At 45.7% G+C, this 15138-nt stretch overlaps 1 protein-coding gene across 2 annotated transcripts in view; it reads right to left on the bottom strand.

Moving 5' to 3' along the window:
* The window catches only part of LOC126545491 (neural cell adhesion molecule 2-like), a 613769-nt gene that overhangs the window by 176800 nt on the left and 421831 nt on the right, over positions 1-15138 (bottom strand). The window lies entirely within an intron of this gene.

Raw genomic sequence — 15138 nt, 5'->3', positions numbered from 1 at the left:
CATTTCATTTACTGATGACTGTATATACTTAGAAAGAAGCGCAATGCACAATGACAGCATTTTACCCTCGCTGTTTTGATAATCTATCCGGCACGAGTGAATCAGAGAAACTTAGATGCTATTTTTGCAGGGGTATGCACATATTTGTAATTTATTTCCCCAGCTATGAAGCTATGCATTGAACAAAGAAAACTCGATGTTATGGTACGTGGCGATTCGCTTCTTTTACTCGCGCAACTCGTATGTGAAGCTATTCCCTTATATCTCAGCCTATAATAGAGCAGTACTGTTTTATTGGTCTTGACCTATCCGACCAACAGCACATAGATTACAATGTATTCCTTGGCGAGTTTAGCGCCTCTTTTCCGTATGGGGTTTGTCTGTTGCCAAACCTCTTTCGTGGGCCGATCCCAGAGATAGTGCAATCTTGTCTGTGTTCTCTTTATTGTGCACAGTGCCATTTCTGTAGGGGGTACAGACACCGTCAAGCCGAATTAATTTGGCTTTTTGTCTGTACTACTGTCATCTGTACATGTATAGATGCAAATAAACTTGAATTGAATAAAAAAAGTCGCAGTTTCGCCCGAAAGGCGAAGCATCGATTGCGATAGCGAATTAGCAGACAGCTATACGAAGTAAGCATATCAGTTTTATCGGCTGTATAAACTTGCAAGCATTCGCTTACTAACTAATTTAACAAGCACGGTGTCACACGCGCACAGGTAAACATGAACACACCTCGCTCGATGTCCGCGGAAAATCGCGGGCAAAATGCTGGAGTGAGTAAGCGCGGCACTAGCAGTGAGCGAATTGACTTTCGTACTCTCTCTCTCGCTGCAACGCGAACTAAACGTCGAAAGCACAGCGCATACGAAGCTACCGGCGCTCCACCTTAATTTGTCCACATTGCAGATCGCTTTAAACATGAGGGCGCGCAGTTTGTCGACGTCGCAGATCACTTGAAAGATACGGCGCCCGCTAAGCCGTGCTGTCAACAGCAGCCGCCAAGGTAAAACGCCGCCCCCTTCCCGCTCCTTCGCCTCCCGCCTTCCCGTGGCTCGAGCGCGACAGAATACGGCGCGCTTCTGCTCCGCCTTCTTCCTTCGCGCGCGCGGGATTGATCCGCGATCGTCGGCTGACCCTCGCAAGCCTTCACTCGCACATACAGCGTACGGCGCGCAGCAACGATGTTATCGTGTTTGCACTTTATACGGAATAGCACGGCAACGTCGACGGCGACGGCAGAAACGCGCTTGGGGTGCCCACATAATTGCTATCGCTATAAAATGTAGACAGATCTCGAAGGTAGGGCAGTCTAAAGTCTGACGGGCTTCCTACACCCCTCACGCAAGGAATAACGCGATGGAGTGCCGTGAGCAATGACTGCCTTCGGCACGTGGAGGAGCGCTACACCGCGCTTGAGCCGGGGAAATTTCAGTACATCGGTCGAGCGGTATGGAATGAGTCCGGCGCTTGCTCGCTTACTACTTGCCCTCGCAACACCCGCCGTGGCGGCTTAGCGGCTATGGCGTTGCGCTACTAAGCCCGAGCAGGCGGAGTCGAATCCCGGCCGCAGCGGCCGCATTTCGATGAGGGGGAAATGCAAAAACGCCTGTATATGGTGCATTGGGTGCACGTTAAAGAACCCCAAGTAGTCAAAATTAATCTGGAGTCCCCCAGTGCGGCGCGCCTCATGATGATATCGTACTTTTGGCACGTAAAATCTCAGAATATATATATTTTTACCAAAGCCTATGCATTCCGCATAGGGATGACCGACACCGCAACCTGTGACCACTGCGGCCATGAAGAATCAACTGAACATATTTTGTGTGCTTGCCCGCAGTGCAGTCCACAGAGAAAATTCCTTCTCCACGAACTTGACCAACTGGACGACCAACCGCTATCGCAAAAAAGAATTCTACACCACCGAAGGGACCTAACGTCACAGAAGAAGGCCGTGCAAGCGCTATTGCGCTTTCTGCGATCTACCGGCCTTCGCGAACGTCTTTAACTGGAATGCCTTTTGTGTGTGTGTGTCTCCATGTGTGCGTGTTTTTTTTTTTCGTTTTCCTCTCTGTCATCTTTGTAACCTCTATCTCCCATCCCCAGTGTAGGGTAGCAAACCGGAGACTGATATCTGGTTAACCTCCCTGCCTTTGCTCTTCATCTCTCTCTCTTTCTCTCTCTCTCTTCGCGCCTTGGTATCGCCATGGGCGTTCAATGAAATTGCTGACCGAAGTGGACTTTGAAGAGCGGAAAAATAAACGTGCAGAGGGTGCCAGACGTCGCTATACATACTCTCAATAAGTTGGAAGGCGATTCAGCGTCTAGTTGATGTCGATCAAACATTGTCGCTCTAGCGCATCTTTGAAATTAAGTTATACGGCCCATATACCTCAATATCACCCCCATTTCGCACAGGAATACATTGCCTTGCATCGACATGAACTAATGGCTGAATTGCCTTCCAACTTTGTTTTTTTTTTTTTGTAACAAAGCCAGTGCAACTTTACATATTTTAGAAGCCAGAAAACCAACGCCGGATTTGAAGTTTGGCACCATGTTTGACATACTACATGACACGTGACGTTAGTTTAGGCACGATAACTATCGCTCACGTGTGCTATAGCTATGGCTTGTCTGCTTGTACGTGCTTCGTCCCGCTTCATATCGCCACCGTCACCACGGATTATCCCATCAACTACAGCCTCTACCCTGTGACGTCAGTCTGCGACAGTTTAAAAACCCTGTGCACAGTCCGACCTTGCAGTGGGCACTGCGGCAACAGCCAAGGAATGAGATCTAATCAAGGCTTGTTGCTCATCCAGGTATACTGCAAGAATGCGGATTGTTGTCGATCTGGCAACCGTTTTTTGCTGTTGCTGTTTTGCCCACGCAGTGTCAATGCTTTTGTTGAATCCTTATATTCGTTGACTTGTTTTAGTCGGCCTCTCTTGAGCGGTGACGTCGAGCTGAACCCGGGCCCTCCTAAAGGCACCCGTGCTTCTAAATATTCAAACCTACTCGTGCACCTCTATGTCACCCTGCTAGCTTACATCACGATCGTAGTCCCGCTGATAAGACTCAGGCCGAGAGTATTTTAGCAGCCACTGATAATGCGGCGCTTGTACAACTCTTAAGCGATCTGTTAGCCAATCAGAAACCGATATCCAGTGACTTTCTGAAATAAGAATTCTGTGAACTCCCGTTTTGATGCACTGGAGGCCCGTGTCACTGCTGTCGAATCGGGTTCACCACAGATATGCGCAAGGAGCTGCATGCAGAGTTGTCGCATGCAAACAAAAAGAAGTTTTCAAACTTACTGCAAAGAACGATTATTTGGAAAATCTTTCGCGACGCAATAACATCATCCTACACGGCCTTGTGGAGGATCTTTATGAGACCCGTGATACGTAGCTTTCTAAAATTTTGGAAATGTTACAGGAGAAACTTGGTGTTAGATATCCACACATTCAGCGATTCGACATCTTTGATAGAGTGTGTGATGAGCGACCTCATCTTGTTGCCATGAACGTGTTGGATTTCGGAGACAAATTTGTATCGCATAAAAACGCTTTTAAGTTTAAGGATCATAACCTTAAGCTCGTCGATATCTTTCGACAAGAGTTCGAGCCATTCGAAATAAACTCTGGGAAGGCTGTTTAGTACATCGGAATAATGGCTCAAATGTAAAGTTACGTTTTGATAATGTTTTTATCGATAATGTTCGCTACAATTGGAACGATCTTTCGCAATCTCTTGTTAAGGCCTCTGGTAATCGTGATTACACACCAACCGCTACTGTATCGAACTCCACACCCTCTTGTTGACCACGTTTGTAGCTTCCTGAAAAACTCGTTGCTTTAAATATTAATGCCAGAAGTATGAATAATAAATTCACTCATTTCCTGTCTCTAGTTTTATCATGCAGCCCACATATCATTGCTATCACAGAAACTTGGCTACACGAAGGAGTTTATGACTCTGAAATAACTCGAACAGGTTATGTCATTGTTAGGCAAGGTCGTCAAAGGGAAAGAGAAGGCGGTGTTGCGTTGTTATTTCGGTCTGACTTCCAGTTCACTATTCTTCGCACTCCTGTCGAAACCGAATCGGTCTGTTGTAGGTTACACACATTGCAAAGTAGCACTTAACGGTATGTATACTTTACTGCCCCCGTAATAGTTCGTATCAATCACTAGAGAGCTTTGAGCAGCTTATACAGCAACACACTCTCGCCGCTTCCAATTTTGTCCTCCTCGGTGACCTCAACGTGAGTGGTATTCATTGGCCATCTATGTTCTTATCAAATCGAGGTACTACAAATGATAAAGATCTATTGAACCTCTTGTCGTCTCTTGACCTAAAACAAATCATGCACAATGCAACGCGACTGAACGCCATTCTACACTTAGTATTTATTAGTGCCGATGTAGCTGGTCTGGGTTATGATTGTGAAATTATACATGGAATATCTGATCACGACGTTGTCCTTGTTTCTTTCAACAGTCAAGTTTTCAAGCAGCGTTTTACTGTTTCTACGTTTCAAGACTTTCAGAAAGCTGACGATGTTTCGACTATTGACGAGTTGGCAAGCAGCTTTGATTCCTTTCTTGCGCTTAGTACGTCATGTGACGTTGACAGACTGGTGGATTCCTTCGAGAACAACATTAGGTCCTGCGTCGATCGTTCCGTGCCATTGAAAACAGAGTAGAAACTGTTTGTTGTACGCTGTTTTCTGTGTAACCTTGTACAATAAAGTATTGTTATTATTATTATTATTATTATTATTATTATTATTATTATTATTATTATTATTATTATTATTATTATTACTATAAGAACATACATTGGGCTAATCGTGACTTATTGCCCCTATCACGCCGTGTTGCAAGGTTAAGACGTTGAAAACGCTCTGGTAACCCAAAGAAGAACTTCGTCACAAAACAGCTGCCGCAAAAAAAAAATTCTTCTGTGGCACTCAGCTTCCGGCTCTGCTTAACACTAGCCCTCGGAAATTGTGGAGTTTGATCTCACCCAGTGAAACATTCTATTCTTCATTTATAATCAACAATAGCATAATTATTGACCCCTTTATCATTTCGAACGCTTTCTAATACGTACTTTCATTCTGTCTTCGCTAGAGATAACTCAGTCGTTTCATCCTTCACTCATGATACAACGCATACAATGAGTAACGTTGAAATTAGAGGGAGTTCTGAATCTCATCTTGAATCTGGACTTCAAGAAATGTGCTGGCCCCAACGGAATGTCAAATTCATTTCTGGTACGTTATTCTTTTTGGAATTCCCGGTATCTCTTCAGCATCGTCGAGACAGCATTGAACAGGGGTAAAGTCCCGTCATCATGGAAGGTAGCTAAAATTCTTCCTCTATATACAAATGAGGTGACAAGAAATTTTTACCTAATTAAAGACCCATATCATTAACAGTACATTCATACAAGATGCTAGAACACATCGGTCATAAACGCATTATGGAATTTTTTGTTTGAAGAGCAATACACTTCTAACCTGTTTTCAACATGACTTTCGGCGCGGTTACAGCACAGTAACTCAACCGTGTTTTCTGACATTTGTCTTAACATAGATTTAGCATATAAAATCGATGCCATATTCATTGAGTTTTGCAAATCACTTGACAGCGTACTTCACTATAAACTGCTCCACAAACAGAATATCATATTGAGCAACTCGCTTTTGGTTTCATGGATTTAAAGTCTTCTTTCCTTACGTACACAGTTCGTCTGCTTTAACTCTGTTAACTCAGATACAGGTTAAGTAACGTTAGGAGTACCGTAGGGGTACGGGCTCGGTCCGCTAATATTTTTAGTCATTGTTAACGATTTGCCACGACCTAGGGTCTAGAGTCCGTCTGTGTGCTGAAGACTAATTACCAATTACCTCTCCCGATTATCATGACCGCTTTGCCAATTCATGTGCATGTTTTCGCAAATGATGCTTCATTTGGCAAGTGAACACTCACTTAAAGAGAAAACCACGATAATAAAATTTTCTCCAGAACAATCCCCCTCGGTTTTTTATTACTTCTCAGACGATGTTTCGCTGATGAGAGCGAGCCATCACAAATACCTGGGTGTCATTTTTACTCTTAACATCTCATGGTTCCAAGATATTGAATGTATCTGTCATAATGCACTAAAGAAAATTGGGTTACTATGCGAGAGGTTAACAAAGGGTCTAAAATAATCCAAGCTGCTAATATACAAATCACTAGTACGCCCTATTTTAGGATATGCTTCTGCAGTCTGGAATCCACATAAACATTGTGGAATTGATGCGATCGAGGCCGTGCAATGAAAGCCATACGCTATATTTACCGTCAGTATGACCGTGATTTCTCACCTTCATCGGCTATTCACGCGTCTAACCTTCAATCACTTTCAGCGCGGCGGAAGAATGAGTCCCTAAAGCTACTATATTGCTTTCTTTTTTCAATTCATTATCCTACCTCTCCAGTAACAGTCTCCTAACTATTGCCAACCCATATTTTACTAGAAGTCACCATTCTTTAAACCTCGAGCCTTTCTACTCGCGCACTGACATATTCAAATAGCTTTTCGAACGCACTATTGATCATTGGAATTCATTACCTGGCACAATTCAGTCATTTTCATTCTCAGTATTCCTGAAGGCCCTCGCATAATCGCTTAGTTAGACATGTTATCCCTATGGCGCTCACACCGAAAGTGTTTTTCTGGCTTTGCATATATTTTTAAAATTATCCTTGACACATTGTGTGGTTTATATTTTCTACTCAATGTGTGTACGTGTTCACTTGTTGCCCACTCCCCCCCTGCTATAGCGCAGCAGGGCTGCAGTATGTATGTATAAATAAATAAATAAATAAATAAATAAATAAATAGTGTAGAAAACGGATGTCGCAGCTGAAAAAAAACGTGTGCATTATTTTCGTGAAAAAGTAAAAGCCCGTGTGAGGCGGTGAATGTGCAGAACAATTTTATTTGTCGCCTCTTTATCACAGGCGCTAATTACAAATTAGTAGCTCCGGGAAGTTCCTTAGTTTGCGCGTAAAATCCCAAAGTGAGCCACAAATGAGTGCCTATTTTTTAAAACACCTATTAAGTATATAGAGGCGAATATTAAGCATTTGATTTTGGACATGGCCATACGTACGTCTTGAAGAATGAGACGTAACCACATCATGAAATAGCACGTGGATAAACGGAACGCGGCAACTAATTAAGGGTGAATAATGGAACGGAGGAAGAAGATTGTCTCGCTGCCAAGCCCCATGCCGAAAAATCACTTTTTCTTGGCTCGTACCTCGGCCAAAGGCAGTATAATACTGAATCTGGAAGTGACAGCATCATCCATATAGCGGACGAAAAATATCCGACGTCCGAGCATTTACACTGCTGACTCGGGCGTCAGTATTCGCGGTAACATATACCAGACCAAAAATGATAACAAATCGCAATTAGTGAGAATACGTGAGATTATTTCAATTATGTTTAGAGCAGTCAGTAATGTCATGAATGCGTACAATGTACCTATGATAGTTGAGCACTGAAATACATAAACGTATTCCATTGTGAAAATGACGTCATCTTAAATTTCACGACGCTTTGGTAACCATCATAAACACATAAGTCAGAATTAAGGGAGTATATAGAGTGGACTTCAGTGACTTCAATCTGGGCATTCCACCGTAAACATAGACTAAGATGAATACGGCGAAAACGGTATGGTTACTGTATTATTCAAACTTTTGAGCACACGCACAGAATAACGATTTGGTTTGCATATTGATCTTGGATTGCATGCTAACGTTTTTTTTTTTTTTTTGTGTGTGTGTGTGTGTGTGTGTGTGTGTGTGTGTGTGTGTGTGTGTGTGTGTGTGTGTGTGTGTGTGTGTGTGTGTGTGTGTGTGTGTGTGTGTGTGTGTGTGTGTGTGTGTGTGTGTGTGTGTGTGTGTGTGTGTGTGTGTGTGTGTGTGTACGAGGTAGAAACTCAAGGCCACGAGAAAATGCCTCTAATCAAAACAATAGAGCGACGGTGTCTCCACCAGTCTGCGGCAATCTCAAGGATTCGGAATTGCAAAAGCCTTTCATTGCGAGGGCGCAGCCAGGCGGGTACATTGCAGCACGAAGTAGACAAATGCCGAACTGCTTGAAGCTGTAGCTCTTAAAGTTACTCGCTGGCACGTTTAATTGGTCTGGTGGCTGGCCCATAAGGTTGTTCAGTCATAAGTCGTCACTGCTATGCAGTGCGAAAGAAGAAGAAATGAATGATGAAAGCTACATAGAGCAACAGCATCAGAGTACGCTTACCTCTCAGTTTATTGAGGCACTCTTGCAGATAAATGATCTAGATAGAAACGGAAGAGAAAAAAGTGGCGAAAAGCATAGGCAGGAAATCTTGGCTATGATTTCGAAGGCCATATTAGGAAAATAAAAAAAGAATACGCTTTACCAGTTAATTGTTCGCGCTTTGGGTTTAAGCACCATGACTTAGCATTCAGGAACTACAGGTGTATTGAAGTCGAAGAAGTGGGGACAGGGAATATGGGACACGGGGTGAGAAAGAATAAAGAAGTTATATTGTGGTCCCCTACTGCATGTTTGACGTCGTTGCCAGTGCCGTTTGCTCGACCTGTGTTAGGGATACAAAATGATACGCAAGTTTCGGACGATCTGTAGATACATAGGGCGCGCATAAATACTATACACTGTGTGACGTAGGACTGTACGGTGACACTGCGTAAGACTAGGAACGCCTTTGCGGGCTGCGTGACAGTGCCCACAGAAATAGTTCGTGTGTACGTGCGTGTGTGTGCTTAGGTTTTTTTTTTCCTTTTTTTATCCTTCTTTCTTTCTCACCCATTGCATCCCCTTGCCCCTCCCCCAGTACAGGGTAGCCAACCCGAGATAATCTCTGGTTAACCTCCCTGTCTTTCCTTTGCCTTTCTCTCTCTCTCTCTCTCTCTCTCTCTCCAAAGCAAGCATGATGCACTATTTCTAGCGTCGGAGGCAGGTCTGGCAGTTCCCATTATCCGGATGCAAACGCGTGTAATGTCATGTCGGTAGATGCATCTATTATTCCGTAGGGGAAGTGGACGCTTGTACTGTGGGGTCCTCGTGCGCATAGGACGTTCGCTCGCTACCAGGAACATTTGAAGTGGGAAGCGCGTATCAATGGCTGACGTGGAGGAGGGCACGTATGCCACGCGAGAAACGTTCGCGCTGCACAGCCGGAGTAATTGCCGGCCTAGCTGGACCAATGCTGGGACAGGAGATAAAGGCTAGAGAGAAGGACGAGATTTTTCCTTCTCACGCCCCTCTTTCCCGCTCTTCGCCAGCGGTGCTCGGCATGATAACGGTGTTGACACAGCGCGGAGGCGACACTTAGGCGATTACTGTTCTTCATAATAAACTCGTCGAACGGGGGCTCGAGGAAGGCTGCTCTCTCATTAATTATACAAGGGCGTCCAACAAGCGCAGGCGCATGAATCGCAGCCGCGTAGATAAACATTGATCCATTACGCTGCCGGAGACGAGCGGTGAGCGCCGCAACGGCAAAAAGCAGGTCGGCCTCCAGCCGTTCGAACGGCTCGGCGCGGTCGTAATCGGGACGAAGGACGCCGCAGTAAGTTATGATGCACACGCCGGCGCCCCGTAGGCTTTTGGCTCAACGTCACGGGCAGCGTTTGCCAAAGGCGCGGACGACGCGTACAGGCTGAAACGGCCCAGCGCGGTCGGGCTAGGATGTGGGACCCTATAGCTAGAGGCTCTGTGCTGTAACAGCACGCGTTTTCCCGTCATATCGTCGCCGCCAATGCGTACACGGATGTAAAAGAAAGACGTGTTCACGGAATTAAACGTGGTGAACTGCGCTGTTTTGTGCAGAGTTGCCAGAGTGGGGATCTCCATTCAATTCCCACTCCATTCCGCAGAGTGGAGATCTTTGTAATTTCTCTGATTTTAACTTCTCGGAATGCGGAGAGTTGGACCATTCCGACTCCTGCACTGGCTGAGCTGGTACATTCAATTCCTTCAATTATAGTCAATGAAACACTTCATCTATAATTGCTTACTACTTGCGCTTATCATCGTCATACTCGTCGTCGTCGTCTTCGTCGTCGTCATCATCATCATCATCATCATCATCATCATCATCATCATCATCATCATCATCTTTTAAGTTCACTGCAGGATTAATGCCTCTCCCTGCGATCCCCAATCACTCCTGTCCTGCGCCAACCTATTCCAACTTTCCCCTGCGAATTTCTTAATTTCATCACCCCACCTAGCCTTATGCGGTCCTCGACTGCGTTTCCCTTCGCTTGCACCCATACTATAACTCTAATGGTCCGCCGGTTATCTAACCTACGCATTACATGACCTGCCCAGCTCCATTTCTTTCTCTTAATGTCAATTAGAACATCAGCTATCACCGTTTGCTCTGTGATCCACACCGCTCTCTTCCTGTCTCTTAATGTTGCGTCTATCATTCTTTGTTCCATCGCTCTTTTTGCGGTCCTTAACTTGTTTTCGAGCTTCCTTGTCAGTCTCCAGGTAGAATGCACTGATTGTATACCTTTCTTTTTAGTGATAATGGTAATCTTCCAGTCAGGATCTGATATTGCCTGCCGTATGCGCTCCAGCCAATTTTTATTCTTCTGTATAGTTCTTTCTCAGGATCAAGTTCTCCTGTGAGTAATTGACATCGGTAAACGTATTCCTTCGCACGACTCTAGAGGATGACTGGCGATCCTGAACTCTTGTTTCCTTGCCAAGCTACTGATCATTATCTTTGTTTTCTGCATATTAATCTTCCACCCCACTCTTACACTGTCTCTGTTAAGGTTCTCAAACATTTGTCGTAACTCGTCCACAGTGTTCCTGAACAAGACAATGCCATCTGCAAACGGAAGGTTGCTCAGATATTCGCCGTTGATTCTTACCGCCGTCTTAGCCGTCCCAATTTAATAGCTTGAATACTTCTTCCAAGCATGCAGTGAATAGCATTGGAGAGATTGTGTCTCCTTGTCTGACCGCTTTCTTTATAGCTGTCTTCCTACTTCTGGAGAATCAGATTAGCTGTGGAATCTTTGTAGATATTTTCCAAGATATTTATGTAAGCCTCCTGTACTCTTTGATTACGTAATGCGTCTATGACTGCTGGTATCTCTACTGAATCAAATGCCTTTTCATTATCTATGAAAGCCATGTAGAGAGGCTGATTGTACTCTGCAGATTCTCGATTACCTGATTGATAACATCGATGTGATTCATTGCACAGTATCGCTTGCTGAAGCCAGCCTGTTCCCTTCGTTGACTGAAGTCAAGTGTTGCCCTTACGTTATTGGAAATCATAGTTTTTGTTTGTCGTGAACTCACCTATGTTTTGCAACCGATTGCCCCCCATGACGACAATCAATATATATGCATCACAGTTAAAAAGAACAAACTCTTGTTTACTCTCATAGGCGTGTATATACCGCCTTCCAGCAATTTCGATACTGAAGGATTAGCGGATATCTTGAGTGTTTGTCCCGCCCCATGGGTCATCATAGATTTCAATGCGCACAAACCAGCATGGGGAAGTACAAAGACAAATGCAAGAGGACGAATATTAGCAAGCATCGCCTACAACTATGGCCTTACTCTCCTGAACGATGGTAGCCCCACCTTTCTTCGAGGCATGACATACGGCAGCTGCCTCGACCTTGCTTTCTTCTCCAACTCTCTCCAGATGTGTGAAGTGGTTTCCAGATATTGAGACACATGGGAGTGATCACATTCCCACCTATCTGAACATCAAAGGCTTGTCGTCTAGATCTGACCCACGGAATACCATTCGGACGATTCAATGGGCCAACTTCAAATCTTATATGGAAGATGCCTGCCCCGAGGGCCTACCCTCTGGGTTAGAGTAAACAATTAAAAATACGATGCAAAACGCCACTCGCATGCTGACGATCTCTTACACGCAAAACGACTTCAACATAACATTAGAGCGACTTCGAGCACTTCGTCGCCGGGCGGAACGTCGATATCGGCGTACAAAATCAATCCATGACCTTAGGGCAGCCAGGAGGATGCAAAAGAAGATTCAGTGTCGTGTGGATAGATTAGCGTCGGAACGTACGTTTTGCCAGACACTCGACCCCCGCAAGCCAGTGTCTCACGTTCGGAAAACGGTGCAAGGTCTACGTTGCCTTCCGGAACAGCGTTTTCCATTCAAGGCGCTCGTGCTTTTCGAAGAGCGGCAAGACATCGATGTCGCAGAAGACTTTTGTGCGCGGATCGCAGACCAAGCGCCTCGTTCAGATCCTCCAGCCCGAGATGACGTCCCCCATTCCCGTGATTGCCGCATGGACCTTCCTTTTACAATGGAGGAGCTCGAGGCGGCACTAGCTCTCTGCAGGCGTTCATCATCTCCAGGTCCAGATGGTATATCCTACCGAGCCTTGTGCTATCTCGGATAATCCGCACAGATAGAATTGTTGAGTCTTCACTACACCTCATGGCAGGAGGGAAATGTTCCTGACGAATGGAAAGTAAGCCGCCTGGTGCCACTCTTGAAGCAGGGCAGATCGCCGGTAGAGTTCACCTCTTACCGCCCAATAGCGCTGGCCAGCTGCGCAGGAAAAATAATGGAACAGATGTTCCTTGGCTGCCTGGAATGGTACCTTGAGCACTACAAGATTTATCCGAATTCCATGGCTGGTTTCCGAAGTGACGGCCCTTCCATCGACAATGTAGTTGATCTCGTTTCATATGTCCAGCACGAAAGGTCCCGTAAGAGTTTATCTGCAGCTTTATTGCTTTATACGATAACGTATTACATGAAGCCATTCTCAACGCTCTTGTGACGGTTGGCCTAGGTGGTCGAGTCCTTTTGTGGATTGCAAGTTACCTATTTGCAAGATTATTCTATGTGTTAACTGACGATGACCCAACTACGCGGCGCTATACCAGCAGCCCCTGCTCAAGGCTGTTCTCTCAGCCCGACGCTATTCAACCTCGCTCTTATTGGACTTGCTGAATACTTGCCAACTGCCATCAAAATTTCAATATACGCAGACGACATCTGTGTCTGGACTTCGGCAGTCACACGTCCTCAGATACGTGCGCGGCTTCAAGGAGCGGCTACTTTGACAGCGAGCTACTTGTGTAAACAAGGTCTCAGCATATCACCAGAAAAATGCGCACTAGTGGGATTTACTCGCAAACCAATGACGCCTTATGTCATCTCAATCAATGGGCGGTCCATTTCCTAGGTCAGAACCTACAGATTTCTTGGCGTAATTATCGACCGAGACCTATGTTGGAGCCCGCACGTGGCCTGCATGAAACGGCGCATGACAGCAGCTTTCCAGTTGTTTAAATACCTGACAGTAAAGACGTGGGGGATGTCAGTAGACGCAATGCTGAAACTCTATAGAGCTCTCTTTCTGGGTTCTTTAAGATACTAGTCTACCTGTACTGAACAACACCTAGAAGACAAATATTCATGTTCTGCAGGCAGCACAAGCTCAAGCACTCAGAGTTTGCCTTGGTTTGCCCAGATTTACGTCAACAGACGCAACTATTGCGATTGCTCGGGACCATCCAATGCAAACTCACATTACGGTGGAAGCCCTGAGAACGCACATCAGACATTTCGCACGTGCCCCCTATCACCACCTTGCAACACTACCTTCAGACAGGCACCAAGCATCATTCTCTAAAACTATCGTGAAGTACAACGACAAACTTCCCTCGGGCTTCACCGCTGCATCTAAACCATCGATACCCCCTTGGTGTCTTATCAGCCCCACAGTCCATCTCAGTGTACCAGGAATCGGGAAAAAGTCTGAGCTGTCGTCGCCTGTGCTGAAACAACTGTCTCTGCTTCTTCTGCACGAGAGGTACGCGGACAGTGTACATATTTTACTGATGGTTCCACAAACATCCAGTGTTCGTCCGGTGCTGTGATTGTCGCCGCAAGAGCTATTACCATCAGCTTTAGGACTGACCATCCAACGACATCCACATCTGCGGAACTAACTGCTCTTCGCGCTGCACTTTGTTTCGTCAATCGGGAACCACCTCGACAGTGGTCAATCTTCAGTAACTCAAAGGCAGCCCTACAATCTGTGCTATCAGCTCTGCGTCGCGGGCCATTCGTACAGCTCGTATTCGATGTTAGATGCATACTCCATACATCACATGAGAAAGGACACCACGTGACGTTTCAGTGGCTGCCAAGTCACTGCGGCGTCATAGGAAACGAAGATGCCGATAATGCCGCTCGGGCAGCTCTTGAAGACACACAGGAAGAGGCCATACCACTTTCACGGTCCGACGCAGCCAGCAGACTTCGAGTGCTTGCACAGGTGATCACGCTCTCTCTATGGTGCTCACCAAGCAGCCAGACCAACCGGAGCAATCGTCAATACGACCTGCCCTCTTTGATGCATCTCTGTATGCCAACTGGACTCCGCCGAAGAGAGTCCACTCTACTTTATCGCTTATGGCTAGGGGTGGCCTTCAAGAAATCTTACTCATTTCGCAGTGGAATGGCCGACAACGCTCTCTTCAATGCCTGTCTTTGCGAGGAGACGCTAGAACACATTCTGTGCGACTGTCCTGAATATAATGTTCAGAGACAGTCCCTGGCGTCCGTTCTAGCGCACCTTGACAACAGACCATTGTCAGTTGCAACTATTTTCACATATCACCGACAGAAGACATCGCAGCTGAAGGCGACGAAGGGACCACTTCGGTTTTTGAAAGAGACGGGCTTGGACAAGCGGCTGTGACAGTGATGTCACGTACCGCGCAAGAGGAACGGACTGTAACTGACGATGTGTGTGCTGTGTTATGTGCTCTCTCCCTCTCCTTCCCATCTTTCATCCGCCCATCCCGCTCCCACGTGTAGGGTAGCAAACCGGTTAAGCTAAACTGGTTAATCTCCCTGTCGTTCCTTCTCCACTTTTTCCTTCCTTCCTTCCTATCTTGGTGAATATTTTATACAATACTGGAAGTCAGCTAATGGGCCTATAATTTTTCAATTCTTTAACGTCTGCCTTTTTGTGGATTAGTATAATGTTGGCATTATTCCATTTCTCTATGACCCTTGAA

Source organism: Dermacentor andersoni, chromosome 1 (genome assembly GCF_023375885.2).
Source record: "Dermacentor andersoni chromosome 1, qqDerAnde1_hic_scaffold, whole genome shotgun sequence".
NCBI classification, from domain to species: Eukaryota; Metazoa; Arthropoda; class Arachnida; order Ixodida; family Ixodidae; genus Dermacentor; species Dermacentor andersoni.
Note: the sequence above shows the minus strand (reverse complement) of the source record. Positions and strands in the feature narration are given on the sequence as shown.